Source organism: Neoarius graeffei, chromosome 10, assembly GCF_027579695.1.
Source record: "Neoarius graeffei isolate fNeoGra1 chromosome 10, fNeoGra1.pri, whole genome shotgun sequence".
Lineage (NCBI taxonomy): Eukaryota > Metazoa > Chordata > Actinopteri > Siluriformes > Ariidae > Neoarius > Neoarius graeffei.
In genome coordinates, this window is record NC_083578.1 from 89,096,409 (window position 1) to 89,113,208 (window position 16,800).

At 53.2% G+C, this 16,800-nt stretch overlaps 1 protein-coding gene across 6 annotated transcripts in view; it reads left to right on the forward strand.

Annotated features, from left to right (window-relative positions):
* sema6bb (sema domain, transmembrane domain (TM), and cytoplasmic domain, (semaphorin) 6Bb) overlaps positions 1-16,800 on the forward strand; it is a 247,084-nt gene that overhangs the window by 67,151 nt on the left and 163,133 nt on the right. The gene's annotated exons all lie outside the window — the stretch shown is intronic.

The following is a 16,800-nucleotide window of genomic DNA, read 5'->3' on the forward strand; positions in this document are numbered from 1 at the left end:
GTTGATCTGAGAGAAGCAGAATGCCTTAAATAACTGTATATCGTAAATAATTTGTTTACCACATGTTTTTTTTTAATACAATGAGAAAACTAGTTGATTAGAAAACTAATCAACACCTGGTGTCTGACCAATCAGAATCCAGCATTCAGCAGCGCTGTGGTTGATACTGTAGATGGCATTGTGAGCGACCAGAAACGTCTTATTTGGTTTATTTGAGCTGACGTTAATAATGCAGCTACTTCATCTCCTTCCACTTACTGTTTATTTACATGATCTCACACACACACACACACACACACACACACACACACACACACACACACACACACACACACACACACACAGAGTACGAGTGTGTTTGGGCCCCTGGGGTTAGCAGAGAGAAGCCGGTCTGGTCCTAATTCACAGTTATTAGATTTGTCCCTCAGTAGGGAGCAAAGCTCTGAAAATCACCTCCAGCAAAAAAAGAGGGGACTTTAAAGTAATCCCACACAAGTACTTTTAAGTGTGTGTGTGTGTGTGTGTGTGTGTGTGTGTGTGTGTGTTTTGCCTTGCTTCTCTCTCTCTCTATCTCTCTGAGTTACAGCAGTAGCTGCACGGATATGAATCATGCCAATAATAATAATAAGAAGACTTTTTAATTTTTTTTCTTTCTCCATCTTTTTCTCTCACCCTCTGTTATGGCTCCAAGCTTCTCATCTCCTTAGCAACCACCTCAGTAAATACCAAAACTTTTACACACACACACACACACACACACACACACACACACACACACACACACACACACAGTGTCAGTGCTGCAGTTGGTCCATAAACAATGATCGGAACAATGAAAATGTCTGAGAACAAACAGGGAGAGGGGGAGAGTGAAAGAGGGAGAGAGGGGGAGGAGAGAGCAAGTGGGGAGAGAGAGCGAGAGAAAGAAGGAGCGAGAGAGAAGGAGGGGAGGAGAGGGGGGAAGGGGGTGGAGAGAGGGAGAGAGAAAGAGGGAGAGACGGGAGGAGAGAAGGAGAGGGAGAAGAGAGAGAGAGATGAAATGTAGAGTGAAAGAGGGAGGGAGCAATAAAAATAGATATATAGAGAAACTGAGGGACAGAGAGAGAGAAAGATATAGAGATGCAGAGAAAGAGAGAGAAAGCAGGGATGGGAAAGGACACAGAAAAGTGGAACAAGACAGATACAGACAGACAGATACAGATCAGCAGATAGACAGATACAGATCGACAGATACAGACAGAAGCCAAGAAGCCTTTATGTATCACACTCAAGCACAGACTTAAGCACACAGTGAAATTCCTCTCTGTATTTAACCCATCTGAAGCAGTGAACACACACACACACACACACACACACCCAGAGCAGTGGGCAGCGCTCACTGTGCTCCAGCGCCCGGGGAGCAGTCGGGGGTTCGGTGCCTTGCTCAAGGGCACTTCAGCCCAACCTCAGCTCAGGGTCTTAACCAAACCACAGGTCTTTGGACTGTGGAGGAAACCGGAGAACCTGGAGGAAACCCACGGGGAGAACGTGCAAACTCCACACAGAAAGGCCCCCATCAGCTACTGGGCTCAAACCCAGAACCTTCCTGCTGTGAGGCAACAGTGCTAACCACTACACCATGATACAGATACAGATAGCCAGATAGACACAGACAGATACAGACAGACAGGTACAGATAAACAGATACAGATAGACAGATACAGATAAACAGATATAGACAGATACAGATAGACAGGTACGGATAAACAGATACAGATAGACAGATACAGACAGACAGGTACAGATAAACAGATACAGATAGACAGATACAGATAAACAGATACACAGAGGAAGAAATGAAGAAAGAATTCAAAGAGATACAGAGAGGAAGAGAAACAGACAGAGAGACAGACAGAGAGAGACAGAGGAAGAAGTAAAGAAAGAATTAAAAAAAATACAGACAGATACAAAAAGACAGACAGAGACCAAGTCAAAAATGGCGACAGCTTTGTAAAAATATAGAGACTGTCTGTCTGTCTATATGTCTAGCTCTCTGTTCCTGTCTGTCTGTGTCTGTTTATCTCTCTATGTTTCAGTCTTTTTCTGTCTGTCTCTTGGTTTCTGTGTGTGTGTGTGTGTGTGTGTGTCTGAGAGCGAGGGGAGGAATAACAATAAGAGAAATAGATTCAGGAGGGATGGAGAGAGAGGCAGAAAGGAGGCACTAAAACAAGAGAGACAGAGAATTGTAAAAATGCGCAATAAATAAGAGAGAGAGAGAGACTGTGTGTGTGTGTGTTGATTAAAATGCCTTTCAACCCTGTGAGAATAACCAAACCTGCACTCCTTCACCTGCACTGCCAGACACACTGCAGTCGTGTGTGTGTGTGTGTGTGTGCACGCGTGCGTATGTGCGTGAGAGAGAGAGATTGACATAGTGCATGTGTGTTTTGCTTTATTGTGCCATGCATCATTACAGACTGACAGAGAAGTATCACAGATTCAACTAGAAAGCAATAATAAGTCTCTCTCTCTCTCTCTCTCTCTCTCTCACACACACACACACACACACACACACACACACACACACACACACACACAGGTTTATAAACTCACACTGGGGGAAATTTGTCCTGTTTAATGGGATGAGCAGGTGGTGGAGGGAGTGTGTGCACTGAATGTAGGAGAGAAACAGAAAGAGAGAGCAGATGGAGGAGTGATGAAGCAGATGAATAAGTGTGTGTGTGTGTGTGTGTGTGTGTGTGTGGGGTGGACGTTAAGTGTAATTATAGTGACAGACACACAGTTAAAACACTTGTGCTTTTGATGTTCAGTCAAGCCAGAAATCAAATCAGAATGAAAATATGATTAATTGTGCAACTATAACATTTTAGCTGTGTGTGTGTGAGACAGATTTAGGAATGTCTGTCTCTCTCTCTCTCCCTCACACACACACACACGCACACACCTGCTTTGTCTATTTTGTTGGCTTCATTTTACTGTGTTTCAGTCTCAGTGAAGGAGGTGTGGCCTATGTGTCTCTGGTTCAGTGAAGGAGGCGTGGCCTCTGTGTCTCAGTCTTGGTGAAGGAGGGGTGGCCTATGCGTGTCAGCCTCAGTGAAGGAAGTGTGGTCTCTGTGTCTCAGTGAAAGAGGCGTGGCCTCAGGATCTCAGTCTCAGTGAAGGAGGTGTGGCCTCGGAGTCTCAGTCTCAGTGAAGGAGGCGTGGTCTCTGTGTCTCACTTTAAGTGAAGGAGGTGTGGCCTCTGTGTCTCCGTCTAAGTGAAGGATGCATGGCCTCTGTGTCTTAGTCTCAGTGAAGGAGGCGTGGCCTCTGTGTCTCAGTCTCAGTGAAGGAGGCGTGGCCTCTGTGTCTCAGTCTAAGTGAAGGAGGCATGGCCTCTGTGTCTCTGTCTAAGTGAAGGAGGCGTGGCCTCTGTGTCTCTGTCTAAGTGAACGAGGCATGGCCTCTGTGTCTCAGTCTCAGTGAAGGAGGCGTGGCCTCTGTGTCTCAGTCTAAGTGAAGGATGCGTGGCCTCTGTGTCTCTGTCTAAGTGAAGGAGGCATGGCCTCCGTGTCTCAGTGAAGGAGGCGTGGCCTCTGTGTCTCAGTCTCAGTGAAGGAGGTGTGGCCTCTGTGTCTCAGTCTCAGTGAAGGAGGTGCGGCCTCTGTGTCTCAGTCTAAGTGAAGGAGGCGTGGCCTCTGTTTCTCTGTCTAAGTGAAGGAGGCATGGCCTCTGTGTCTCAGTCTAAGTGAAGGAGGCATGGCCTCTGTGTCTCAGTCTCAATGAAGGAGGCGTGGCCTCTGTGTCTTAGTCTCAGTGAAGGAGGCGTGGCCTCTGTGTCTCAGTCTCAGTGAAGGAGGCGTGGCCTCTGTGTCTCAGTCTAAGTGAAGGAGGCGTGGCCTCTGTGTCTCAGTCTCAGTGAAGGAGGCGTGGCCTCTGTGTCTCAGTCTAAGTGAAGGAGGCATGGCCTCTGTGTCTCAGTCTTGGTGAAGGAGGGGTGGCCTATGCATATCAGCCTCAGTGAAGGAAGTGTGGTCTCTGTGTCTCAGTGAAAGAGGCGTGGCCTCAGGATCTCAGTCTCAGTGAAGGAGGTGTGGCCTCGGAGTCTCAGTCTAAGTGAAGGATGCGTGGCCTCTGTGTCTCTGTCTAAGTGAAGGAGGCATGGCCTCCGTGTCTCAGTGAAGGAGGCGTGGCCTCTGTGTCTCAGTCTCAGTGAAGGAGGTGTGGCCTCTGTGTCTCAGTCTCAGTGAAGGAGGTGCGGCCTCTGTGTCTCAGTCTAAGTGAAGGAGGCGTGGCCTCTGTTTCTCTGTCTAAGTGAAGGAGGCATGGCCTCTGTGTCTCAGTCTCAATGAAGGAGGCGTGGCCTCTGTGTCTTAGTCTCAGTGAAGGAGGCGTGGCCTCTGTGTCTCAGTGAAGGAGGCGTGGCCTCTGTGTCTCAGTCTCAGTGAAGGAGGTGCGGCCTCTGTGTCTCAGTCTAAGTGAAGGAGGCGTGGCCTCTGTTTCTCTGTCTAAGTGAAGGAGGCATGGCCTCTGTGTCTCAGTCTAAGTGAAGGAGGCGTGGCCTCTGTGTCTTAGTCTCAGTGAAGGAGGCGTGGCCTCTGTGTCTCAGTCTCAGTGAAGGAGGCGTGGCCTCTGTGTCTCAGTCTAAGTGAAGGAGGCGTGGCCTCTGTGTCTCAGTCTCAGTGAAGGAGGCGTGGCCTCTGTGTCTCAGTCTAAGTGAAGGAGGCATGGCCTCTGTGTCTCAGTCTTGGTGAAGGAGGGGTGGCCTATGCATATCAGCCTCAGTGAAGGAAGTGTGGTCTCTGTGTCTCAGTGAAAGAGGCGTGGCCTCAGGATCTCAGTCTCAGTGAAGGAGGTGTGGCCTCGGAGTCTCAGTCTCAGTGAAGGAGGCGTGGCCTCTGTGTCTCCGTCTAAGTGAAGGAGGTGTGGCCTCTGTGTCTCAGTCTCAGTGAAGGAGGTGCGGCCTCTGTGTCTCAGTCTAAGTGAAGGAGGTGTGGCCTCTGTTTCTCTGTCTAAGTGAAGGAGGCATGTCCTCTGTGTCTCAGTCTCAATGAAGGAGGCGTGGCCTCTGTGTCTCAGTCTCAGTGAAGGATGCGTGGCCTCTGTGTCTTAGTCTCAGTGAAGGAGGCGTGGCCTCTGTGTCTCAGTCTCAGTGAAGGAGGCGTGGCCTCTGTGTCTCAGTCTCAGTGAAGGATGCGTGGCCTCTGTGTCTTAGTCTCAGTGAAGGAGGCGTGGCCTCTGTGTCTCAGTCTCAGTGAAGGAGGCGTGGCCTCTGTGTCTCAGTCTAAGTGAAGGAGGCATGGCCTCTGTGTCTCTGTCTAAGTGAAGGAGGCTTGGCCTCTGTGTCTCAGTCTAAGTGAAGGAGGGGTGGCCTATGCATATCAGCCTCAGTGAAGGAAGTGTGGTCTCTGTGTCTCAGTGAAAGAGGCATGGCCTCAGGATCTCAGTCTAAGTGAAGGAGGTGTGGCCTCGGAGTCTCAGTCTCAGTGAAGGAGGCGTGGTCTCTGTGTCTCACTTTAAGTGAAGGAGGTGTGGCCTCTGTGTCTCCGTCTAAATGAAGGAGGCATGGCCTCTGTGTCTTAGTCTCAGTGAAGGAGGCGTGGCCTCTGTGTCTCAGTCTCAGTGAAGGAGGCGTGGCCTCTGTGTCTTAGTCTCAGTGAAGGAGGCGTGGCCTCTGTGTCTCAGTTTCAGTGAAGGAGGCGTGGCCTCTGTGTCTCAGTCTAAGTGAAGGAGGCATGGCCTCTGTGACTCTGTCTAAGTGAAGGAGGCGTGGCCTCTGTGTCTCTGTCTACGTGAACGAGGCATGGCCTCTGTGTCTCAGTCTCAGTGAAGGAGGCGTGGCCTCTGTGTCTCAGTCTAAGTGAAGGATGCGTGGCCTATGTGTCTCAGTCTCAGTGAAGGAGGCGTGGCCTATGTGTCTCAGTCTCAGTGAAGGAGGTGCGGCCTCTGTGTCTCAGTCTCAGTGAAGGAGGCGTGGCCTCTGTGTCTCAGTCTAAGTGAAGGAGGCATGACCTCTGTGTCTCAGTCTCAGTGAAGGAGGCGTGGCCTATGTGTCTCAGTCTAAATGAAGGAGGCGTGGCCTCTGTGTCTCTGTCTAAGTGAAGGAGGCATGGCCTCCGTGTCTCAGTGAAGGAGGCGTGGCCTCTGTGTCTCAGTCTCAGTGAAGGACGCGTGGCCTATGTGTCTCAGTCTCAGTGAAGGAGGCGTGGCCTCTGTGTCTCAGTCTAAGTGAAGGAGGCATGGCCTCTGTGTCTCAGTGAAGGAGGTGTGGCCTCTGTGTCTCAGTCTAAGTGAAGGATGCGTGGCCTCTGTGTCTCAGTCTCAGTGAAGGAGGCGTGGCCTCTGTGTCTCTGTCTAAGTGAAGGAGGCATGGCCTCTGTGTCTCAGTCTCAGTGAAGGAGGTATGGCCTCTGTGTCTCAGTCTCAGTGAAGGAGGCGTGGCCTCTGTGTCTCAGTCTAAGTGAAGGATGCGTGGCCTCTGTGTCTCAGTCTAAGTGAAGGATGCATGGCCTCTGTGTCTCAGTCTCAGTGAAGGAGGTGTGGCCTCTGTGTCTCAGTCTAAGTGAAGGAGGGGTGGCCTATGCATATCAGCCTCAGTGAAGGAAGTGTGGTCTCTGTGTCTCAGTGAAAGAGGCGTGGCCTCAGGATCTCAGTCTCAGTGAAGGAGGTGTGGCCTCGGAGTCTCAGTCTCAGTGAAGGAGGCGTGGTCTCTGTGTCTCACTTTAAGTGAAGGAGGTGTGGCCTCTGTGTCTCCGTCTAAGTGAAGGAGGCATGGCCTCTGTGTCTCAGTGAAGGAGGTGTGGCCTCTGTGTCTCAGTCTCAGTGAAGGAGGTGCGGCCTCTGTGTCTCAGTCTAAGTGTAGGAGGCGTGGCCTCTGTTTCTCTGTCTAAGTGAAGGAGGCATGGCCTCTGTGTCTTAGTCTCAGTGAAGGAGGCGTGGCCTCTGTGTCTCAGTCTCAGTGAAGGAGGCGTGGCCTCTGTGTCTCAGTCTAAGTGAAGGAGGCATGGCCTCTGTGTCTCTGTCTAAGTGAAGGAGGCGTGGCCTCTGTGTCTCTGTCTAAGTGAACGAGGCATGGCCTCTGTGTCTCAGTCTCAGTGAAGGAGGCGTGGCCTCTGTGTCTCAGTCTAAGTGAAGGATGCGTGGCCTCTGTGTCTCAGTCTCAGTGAAGGAGGCGTGGCCTCTGTGTCTCAGTCTCAGTGAAGGAGGTGTGGCCTCTGTGTCTCAGTCTCAGTGAAGGTGCGGCCTCTGTGTCTCAGTCTAAGTGAAGGAGGCGTGGCCTCTGTTTCTCTGTCTAAGTGAAGGAGGCATGGCCTCTGTGTCTCAGTCTCAATGAAGGAGGCGTGGCCTCTGTGTCTCAGTCTCAGTGAAGGAGGCGTGGCCTCTGTGTCTCAGTCTCAGTGAAGGAGGCGTGGCCTCTGTGTCTCAGTCTAAGTGAAGGAGGCATGGCCTCTGTGTCTCTGTCTAAGTGAAGGAGGTGTGGCCTCTGTGTCTCAGTCTAAGTGAAGGAGGGGTGGCCTATGCGTGTCAGCCTCAGTGAAGGAAGTGTGGTCTCTGTGTCTCAGTGAAAGAGGCGTGGCCTCAGGATCTCAGTCTCAGTGAAGGAGGTGTGGCCTCGGAGTCTCAGTCTCAGTGAAGGAGGCGTGGTCTCTGTGTCTCACTTTAAGTGAAGGAGGTGTGGCCTCTGTGTCAACGTCTAAATGAAGGAGGCATGGCCTCTGTGTCTTAGTCTCAGTGAAGGAGGCGTGGCCTCTGTGTCTCAGTCTCAGTGAAGGAGGCGTGGCCTCTGTGTCTCAGTCTCAGTGAAGGAGGCGTGGCCTCTGTGTCTCAGTCTAAGTGAAGGAGGCGTGGCCTCTGTGTCTCTGTCTAAGTGAAGGAGGCGTGGCCTCTGTGTCTCTGTCTAAGTGAACGAGGCATGGCCTCTGTGTCTCAGTCTCAGTGAAGGAGGCGTGGTCTCTGTGTCTCACTTTAAGTGAAGGAGGTGTGGCCTCTGTGTCTCCGTCTAAATGAAGGAGGCATGGCCTCTGTGTCTTAGTCTCAGTGAAGGAGGCGTGGCCTCTGTGTCTCAGTCTCAGTGAAGGAGGCGTGGCCTCTGTGTCTTAGTCTCAGTGAAGGAGGCGTGGCCTCTGTGTCTCAGTTTCAGTGAAGGAGGCGTGGCCTCTGTGTCTCAGTCTAAGTGAAGGAGGCATGGCCTCTGTGACTCTGTCTAAGTGAAGGAGGCGTGGCCTCTGTGTCTCTGTCTACGTGAACGAGGCATGGCCTCTGTGTCTCAGTCTCAGTGAAGGAGGCGTGGCCTCTGTGTCTCAGTCTAAGTGAAGGATGCGTGGCCTATGTGTCTCAGTCTCAGTGAAGGAGGCGTGGCCTATGTGTCTCAGTCTCAGTGAAGGAGGTGCGGCCTCTGTGTCTCAGTCTCAGTGAAGGAGGCGTGGCCTCTGTGTCTCAGTCTAAGTGAAGGAGGCATGACCTCTGTGTCTCAGTCTCAGTGAAGGAGGCGTGGCCTATGTGTCTCAGTCTAAATGAAGGAGGCGTGGCCTCTGTGTCTCTGTCTAAGTGAAGGAGGCATGGCCTCCGTGTCTCAGTGAAGGAGGCGTGGCCTCTGTGTCTCAGTCTCAGTGAAGGACGCGTGGCCTATGTGTCTCAGTCTCAGTGAAGGAGGCGTGGCCTCTGTGTCTCAGTCTAAGTGAAGGAGGCATGGCCTCTGTGTCTCAGTGAAGGAGGTGTGGCCTCTGTGTCTCAGTCTAAGTGAAGGATGCGTGGCCTCTGTGTCTCAGTCTCAGTGAAGGAGGCGTGGCCTCTGTGTCTCTGTCTAAGTGAAGGAGGCATGGCCTCTGTGTCTCAGTCTCAGTGAAGGAGGTATGGCCTCTGTGTCTCAGTCTCAGTGAAGGAGGCGTGGCCTCTGTGTCTCAGTCTAAGTGAAGGATGCGTGGCCTCTGTGTCTCAGTCTAAGTGAAGGATGCATGGCCTCTGTGTCTCAGTCTCAGTGAAGGAGGTGTGGCCTCTGTGTCTCAGTCTAAGTGAAGGAGGGGTGGCCTATGCATATCAGCCTCAGTGAAGGAAGTGTGGTCTCTGTGTCTCAGTGAAAGAGGCGTGGCCTCAGGATCTCAGTCTCAGTGAAGGAGGTGTGGCCTCGGAGTCTCAGTCTCAGTGAAGGAGGCGTGGTCTCTGTGTCTCACTTTAAGTGAAGGAGGTGTGGCCTCTGTGTCTCCGTCTAAGTGAAGGAGGCATGGCCTCTGTGTCTCAGTGAAGGAGGTGTGGCCTCTGTGTCTCAGTCTCAGTGAAGGAGGTGCGGCCTCTGTGTCTCAGTCTAAGTGTAGGAGGCGTGGCCTCTGTTTCTCTGTCTAAGTGAAGGAGGCATGGCCTCTGTGTCTTAGTCTCAGTGAAGGAGGCGTGGCCTCTGTGTCTCAGTCTCAGTGAAGGAGGCGTGGCCTCTGTGTCTCAGTCTAAGTGAAGGAGGCATGGCCTCTGTGTCTCTGTCTAAGTGAAGGAGGCGTGGCCTCTGTGTCTCTGTCTAAGTGAACGAGGCATGGCCTCTGTGTCTCAGTCTCAGTGAAGGAGGCGTGGCCTCTGTGTCTCAGTCTAAGTGAAGGATGCGTGGCCTCTGTGTCTCAGTCTCAGTGAAGGAGGCGTGGCCTCTGTGTCTCAGTCTCAGTGAAGGAGGTGTGGCCTCTGTGTCTCAGTCTCAGTGAAGGTGCGGCCTCTGTGTCTCAGTCTAAGTGAAGGAGGCGTGGCCTCTGTTTCTCTGTCTAAGTGAAGGAGGCATGGCCTCTGTGTCTCAGTCTCAATGAAGGAGGCGTGGCCTCTGTGTCTCAGTCTCAGTGAAGGAGGCGTGGCCTCTGTGTCTCAGTCTCAGTGAAGGAGGCGTGGCCTCTGTGTCTCAGTCTAAGTGAAGGAGGCATGGCCTCTGTGTCTCTGTCTAAGTGAAGGAGGTGTGGCCTCTGTGTCTCAGTCTAAGTGAAGGAGGGGTGGCCTATGCGTGTCAGCCTCAGTGAAGGAAGTGTGGTCTCTGTGTCTCAGTGAAAGAGGCGTGGCCTCAGGATCTCAGTCTCAGTGAAGGAGGTGTGGCCTCGGAGTCTCAGTCTCAGTGAAGGAGGCGTGGTCTCTGTGTCTCACTTTAAGTGAAGGAGGTGTGGCCTCTGTGTCAACGTCTAAATGAAGGAGGCATGGCCTCTGTGTCTTAGTCTCAGTGAAGGAGGCGTGGCCTCTGTGTCTCAGTCTCAGTGAAGGAGGCGTGGCCTCTGTGTCTCAGTCTCAGTGAAGGAGGCGTGGCCTCTGTGTCTCAGTCTAAGTGAAGGAGGCGTGGCCTCTGTGTCTCTGTCTAAGTGAAGGAGGCGTGGCCTCTGTGTCTCTGTCTAAGTGAACGAGGCATGGCCTCTGTGTCTCAGTCTCAGTGAAGGAGGCGTGGCCTCTGTGTCTCAGTCTAAGTGAAGGATGCGTGGCCTCTGTGTCTCTGTCTAAGTGAAGGAGGCATGGCCTCCGTGTCTCAGTGAAGGAGGCGTGGCCTCTGTGTCTCAGTATAAGTGAAGGAGGTGTGGCCTCTGTGTCTCAGTCTCAGTGAAGGAGGTGCGGCCTCTGTGTCTCAGTCTAAGTGAAGGAGGCGTGGCCTCTGTTTCTCTGTCTAAGTGAAGGAGGCATGGCCTCTGTGTCTCAGTCTCAATGAAGGAGGCGTGGCCTCTGTGTCTTAGTCTCAGTGAAGGAGGCGTGGCCTCTGTGTCTCAGTCTCAGTGAAGGAGGCGTGGCCTCTGTGTCTCAGTCTAAGTGAAGGAGGCGTGGCCTCTGTGTCTCAGTCTCAGTGAAGGAGGCGTGGCCTCTGTGTCTCAGTCTAAGTGAAGGAGGCATGGCCTCTGTGTCTCAGTCTTGGTGAAGGAGGGGTGGCCTATGCATATCAGCCTCAGTGAAGGAAGTGTGATCTCTGTGTCTCAGTGAAAGAGGCGTGGCCTCAGGATCTCAGTCTCAGTGAAGGAGGTGTGGCCTCGGAGTCTCAGTCTAAGTGAAGGATGCGTGGCCTCTGTGTCTCTGTCTAAGTGAAGGAGGCATGGCCTCCGTGTCTCAGTGAAGGAGGCGTGGCCTCTGTGTCTCAGTCTCAGTGAAGGAGGTGTGGCCTCTGTGTCTCAGTCTCAGTGAAGGAGGTGCGGCCTCTGTGTCTCAGTCTAAGTGAAGGAGGCGTGGCCTCTGTTTCTCTGTCTAAGTGAAGGAGGCATGGCCTCTGTGTCTCAGTCTCAATGAAGGAGGCGTGGCCTCTGTGTCTTAGTCTCAGTGAAGGAGGCGTGGCCTCTGTGTCTCAGTGAAGGAGGCGTGGCCTCTGTGTCTCAGTCTCAGTGAAGGAGGTGTGGCCTCTGTGTCTCAGTCTCAGTGAAGGAGGTGCGGCCTCTGTGTCTTAGTCTAAGTGAAGGAGGCGTGGCCTCTGTTTCTCTGTCTAAGTGAAGGAGGCATGGCCTCTGTGTCTCAGTCTAAGTGAAGGAGGCGTGGCCTCTGTGTCTTAGTCTCAGTGAAGGAGGCGTGGCCTCTGTGTCTCAGTCTCAGTGAAGGAGGCGTGGCCTCTGTGTCTCAGTCTAAGTGAAGGAGGCGTGGCCTCTGTGTCTCAGTCTCAGAGAAGGAGGCGTGGCCTCTGTGTCTCAGTCTAAGTGAAGGAGGCATGGCCTCTGTATCTCAGTCTTGGTGAAGGAGGGGTGGCCTATGCATATCAGCCTCAGTGAAGGAAGTGTGGTCTCTGTGTCTCATTGAAAGAGGCGTGGCCTCAGGATCTCAGTCTCAGTGAAGGAGGTGTGGCCTCGGAGTCTCAGTCTCAGTGAAGGAGGCGTGGCCTCTGTGTCTCCGTCTAAGTGAAGGAGGTGTGGCCTCTGTGTCTCAGTCTCAGTGAAGGAGGTGCGGCCTCTGTGTCTCAGTCTAAGTGAAGGAGGTGTGGCCTCTGTTTCTCTGTCTAAGTGAAGGAGGCATGTCCTCTGTGTCTCAGTCTCAATGAAGGAGGCGTGGCCTCTGTGTCTCAGTCTCAGTGAAGGATGCGTGGCCTCTGTGTCTTAGTCTCAGTGAAGGAGGCGTGGCCTCTGTGTCTCAGTCTCAGTGAAGGAGGCGTGGCCTCTGTGTCTCAGTCTCAGTGAAGGATGCGTGGCCTCTGTGTCTTAGTCTCAGTGAAGGAGGCGTGGCCTCTGTGTCTCAGTCTCAGTGAAGGAGGCGTGGCCTCTGTGTCTCAGTCTAAGTGAAGGAGGCATGGCCTCTGTGTCTCTGTCTAAGTGAAGGAGGCATGGCCTCTGTGTCTCAGTCTAAGTGAAGGAGGGGTGGCCTATGCATATCAGCCTCAGTGAAGGAAGTGTGGTCTCTGTGTCTCAGTGAAAGAGGCATGGCCTCAGGATCTCAGTCTCAGTGAAGGAGGTGTGGCCTCGGAGTCTCAGTCTCAGTGAAGGAGGCGTGGTCTCTGTGTCTCACTTTAAGTGAAGGAGGTGTGGCCTCTGTGTCTCCGTCTAAATGAAGGAGGCATGGCCTCTGTGTCTTAGTCTCAGTGAAGGAGGCGTGGCCTCTGTGTCTCAGTCTCAGTGAAGGAGGCGTGGCCTCTGTGTCTTAGTCTCAGTGAAGGAGGCGTGGCCTCTGTGTCTCAGTCTCAGTGAAGGAGGCGTGGCCTCTGTGTCTCAGTCTAAGTGAAGGAGGCATGGCCTCTGTGACTCTGTCTAAGTGAAGGAGGCGTGGCCTCTGTGTCTGTCTACGTGAACGAGGCATGGCCTCTGTGTCTCAGTCTCAGTGAAGGAGGCGTGGCCTCTGTGTCTCAGTCTAAGTGAAGGATGCGTGGCCTATGTGTCTCAGTCTCAGTGAAGGAGGTGCGGCCTCTGTGTCTCAGTCTTAGTGAAGGAGGCGTGGCCTCTGTGTCTCAGTCTAAGTGAAGGAGGCATGACCTCTGTGTCTCAGTCTCAGTGAAGGAGGCGTGGCCTATGTGTCTCAGTCTAAATGAAGGAGGCGTGGCCTCTGTGTCTCTGTCTAAGTGAAGGAGGCATGGCCTCCGTGTCTCAGTGAAGGAGGCGTGGCCTCTGTGTCTCAGTCTCAGTGAAGGACGCGTGGCCTATGTGTCTCAGTCTCAGTGAAGGAGGCGTGGCCTCTGTGTCTCAGTCTAAGTGAAGGAGGCATGGCCTCTGTGTCTCAGTGAAGGAGGTGTGGCCTCTGTGTCTCAGTCTAAGTGAAGGATGCGTGGCCTCTGTGTCTCAGTCTCAGTGAAGGAGGCGTGGCCTCTGTGTCTCTGTCTAAGTGAAGGAGGCATGGCCTCTGTGTCTCAGTCTCAGTGAAGGAGGTATGGCCTCTGTGTCTCAGTCTCAGTGAAGGAGGCGTGGCCTCTGTGTCTCAGTCTAAGTGAAGGATGCGTGGCCTCTGTGTCTCAGTCTAAGTGAAGGATGCATGGCCTCTGTGTCTCAGTCTCAGTGAAGGAGGTGTGGCCTCTGTGTCTCAGTCTAAGTGAAGGAGGGGTGGCCTATGCATATCAGCCTCAGTGAAGGAAGTGTGGTCTCTGTGTCTCAGTGAAAGAGGCGTGGCCTCAGGATCTCAGTCTCAGTGAAGGAGGTGTGGCCTCGGAGTCTCAGTCTCAGTGAAGGAGGCGTGGTCTCTGTGTCTCACTTTAAGTGAAGGAGGTGTGGCCTCTGTGTCTCCGTCTAAGTGAAGGAGGCATGGCCTCTGTGTCTCAGTGAAGGAGGTGTGGCCTCTGTGTCTCAGTCTCAGTGAAGGAGGTGCGGCCTCTGTGTCTCAGTCTAAGTGTAGGAGGCGTGGCCTCTGTTTCTCTGTCTAAGTGAAGGAGGCATGGCCTCTGTGTCTTAGTCTCAGTGAAGGAGGCGTGGCCTCTGTGTCTCAGTCTCAGTGAAGGAGGCGTGGCCTCTGTGTCTCAGTCTAAGTGAAGGAGGCATGGCCTCTGTGTCTCTGTCTAAGTGAAGGAGGCGTGGCCTCTGTGTCTCTGTCTAAGTGAACGAGGCATGGCCTCTGTGTCTCAGTCTCAGTGAAGGAGGCGTGGCCTCTGTGTCTCAGTCTAAGTGAAGGATGCGTGGCCTCTGTGTCTCAGTCTCAGTGAAGGAGGCGTGGCCTCTGTGTCTCAGTCTCAGTGAAGGAGGTGTGGCCTCTGTGTCTCAGTCTCAGTGAAGGTGCGGCCTCTGTGTCTCAGTCTAAGTGAAGGAGGCGTGGCCTCTGTTTCTCTGTCTAAGTGAAGGAGGCATGGCCTCTGTGTCTCAGTCTCAATGAAGGAGGCGTGGCCTCTGTGTCTCAGTCTCAGTGAAGGATGCGTGGCCTCTGTGTCTTAGTCTCAGTGAAGGAGGCGTGGCCTCTGTGTCTCAGTCTCAGTGAAGGAGGCGTGGCCTCTGTGTCTCAGTCTAAGTGAAGGAGGCATGGCCTCTGTGTCTCTGTCTAAGTGAAGGAGGCGTGGCCTCTGTGTCTCAGTCTAAGTGAAGGAGGGGTGGCCTATGCGTGTCAGCCTCAGTGAAGGAAGTGTGGTCTCTGTGTCTCAGTGAAAGAGGCGTGGCCTCAGGATCTCAGTCTCAGTGAAGGAGGTCTGGCCTCGGAGTCTCAGTCTCAGTGAAGGAGGCGTGGTCTCTGTGTCTCACTTTAAGTGAAGGAGGTGTGGCCTCTGTGTCTCCGTCTAAATGAAGGAGGCATGGCCTCTGTGTCTTAGTCTCAGTGAAGGAGGCGTGGCCTCTGTGTCTCAGTCTCAGTGAAGGAGGCATGGCCTCTGTGTCTCAGTCTCAGTGAAGGAGGCGTGGCCTCTGTGTCTCAGTCTAAGTGAAGGAGGCATGGCCTCTGTGACTCTGTCTAAGTGAAGGAGGCGTGGCCTCTGTGTCTCTGTCTAAGTGAATAAGGCATGGCCTCTGTGTCTCAGTCTCAGTGAAGGAGGCGTGGCCTCTGTGTCTCAGTCTAAGTGAAGGATGCGTGGCCTATGTGTCTGTCTAAGTGAAGGAGTCATGGCCTCTGTGTCTCAGTCTCAGTGAAGGAGGTGTGGCCTCTGTGTCTCAGTCTCAGTGAAGGAGGTGCGGCCTCTGTGTCTCAGTCTAAGTGAAGGAGGCGTGGCCTCTGTGTCTCAGTCTAAGTGAAGGAGGCATGACCTCTGTGTCTCAGTCTCAGTGAAGGAGGTGTGGCCTATGTGTCTCAGTCTAAATGAAGGAGGCGTGGCACCTGTGTCTCTGTCTAAGTGAAGGAGGCATGGCCTCCGTGTCTCAGTGAAGGAGGCGTGGCCTCTGTGTCTCAGTCTCAGTGAAGGATGCGTGGCCTATGTGTCTCAGTCTCAGTGAAGGAGGCGTGGCCTCTGTGTCTCAGTCTAAGTGAAGGAGGCATGGCCTCTGTGTCTCAGTGAAGGAGGTGTGGCCTCTGTGTCTCAGTCTAAGTGAAGGATGCGTGGCCTCTGTGTCTCAGTCGCAGTGAAGGAGGTGTGGCCTCTGTGTCTCTGTCTAAGTGAAGGAGGCATGGCCTCTGTGTCTCAGTCTCAGTGAAGGAGGTGTGGCCTCTGTGTCTCAGTCTCAGTGAAGGAGGCGTGGCCTCTGTGTCTCAGTCTAAGTGAAGGATGCGTGGCCTCTGTGTCTCAGTCTAAGTGAAGGAGGCATGGCCTCTGTGTCTCAGTCTCAGTGAAGGAGGTGTGGCCTCTGTGTCTCAGTCTCAGTGAAGGAGGCATGGCCTCTGTGACTCTGTCTAGGTGAAGGAGGCATGGCCTCTGTGACTCTGTCTAAGTGAAGGAGGCGTGGCCTCTGTGTCTCTGTCTAAGTGAACGAGGCATGGCCTCTGTGTCTCAGTCTCAGTGAAGGAGGCGTGGCCTCTGTGTCTCAGTCTAAGTGAAGGATGCGTGGCCTATGTGTGTCTGTCTAAGTGAAGGAGTCATGGCCTCTGTGTCTCAGTCTCAGTGAAGGAGGTGTGGCCTCTGTGTCTCAGTCTCAGTGAAGGAGGTATGGCCTCTGTGTCTCAGTCTAAGTGAAGGAGGCATGACCTCTGTGTCTCAGTCTCAGTGAAGGAGGCGTGGCCTATGTGTCTCAGTCTAAATGAAGGAGGCGTGGCCTCTGTGTCTCTGTCTAAGTGAAGGAGGCATGGCCTCCGTGTCTCAGTGAAGGAGGCGTGGCCTCTGTGTCTCAGTCTCAGTGAAGGATGCGTGGCCTATGTGTCTCAGTCTCAGTGAAGGAGGTGTGGCCTCTGTGTCTCAGTCTAAGTGAAGGATGCGTGGCCTCTGTGTCTCAGTCGCAGTGAAGGAGGCGTGGCCTCTGTGTCTCAGTCGCAGTGAAGGAGACTTGGCCTCTGTGTCACTGTCTAAGTGAAGGAGGCGTGGCCTCTGTGTCTCAGTCTAAGTGAAGGAGGCATGGCCTCTGTGTGTCAGTCTCAGTGAAGGAGGCGTGACCTCTGTGTCTCTGTCTAAGTGAAGGAGGCATGGCCTCTGTGTCTCAGTCTCAGTGAAGGAGGTGTGGCCTCTGTGTCTCAGTCTCAGTGAAGGAGGCGTGGCCTCTGTGTCTCAGTCTAAGTGAAGGATGCGTGGCCTCTGTGTCTCAGTCTAAGTGAAGGATGCATGGCCTCTGTGTCTCAGTCTCAGTGAAGGAGGTGTGGCCTCTGTGTCTCAGTCGCAGTGAAGGATGCGTGGTCTCTGTGTCTCAGTCTAAGTGAAGGAGGCATGGCCTCTGTGTCTCAGTCTCAGTGAAGGAGGTGTGGCCTCTGTGTCTCAGTCGCAGTGAAGGATGCGTGGCCTATGTGTCTCAGTCTAAGTGAAGGAGGTGTGGCCTCTGTGTCTCAGTCTAAGTGAAGGAGGCATGGCCTCTGTGTCTCAGTCTCAGTGAAGGAGGCATGGCCTCTGTGTCTCAGTCTCAGTGAAGGAGGCGTGGCCTCTGTGTCTCAGTCTCA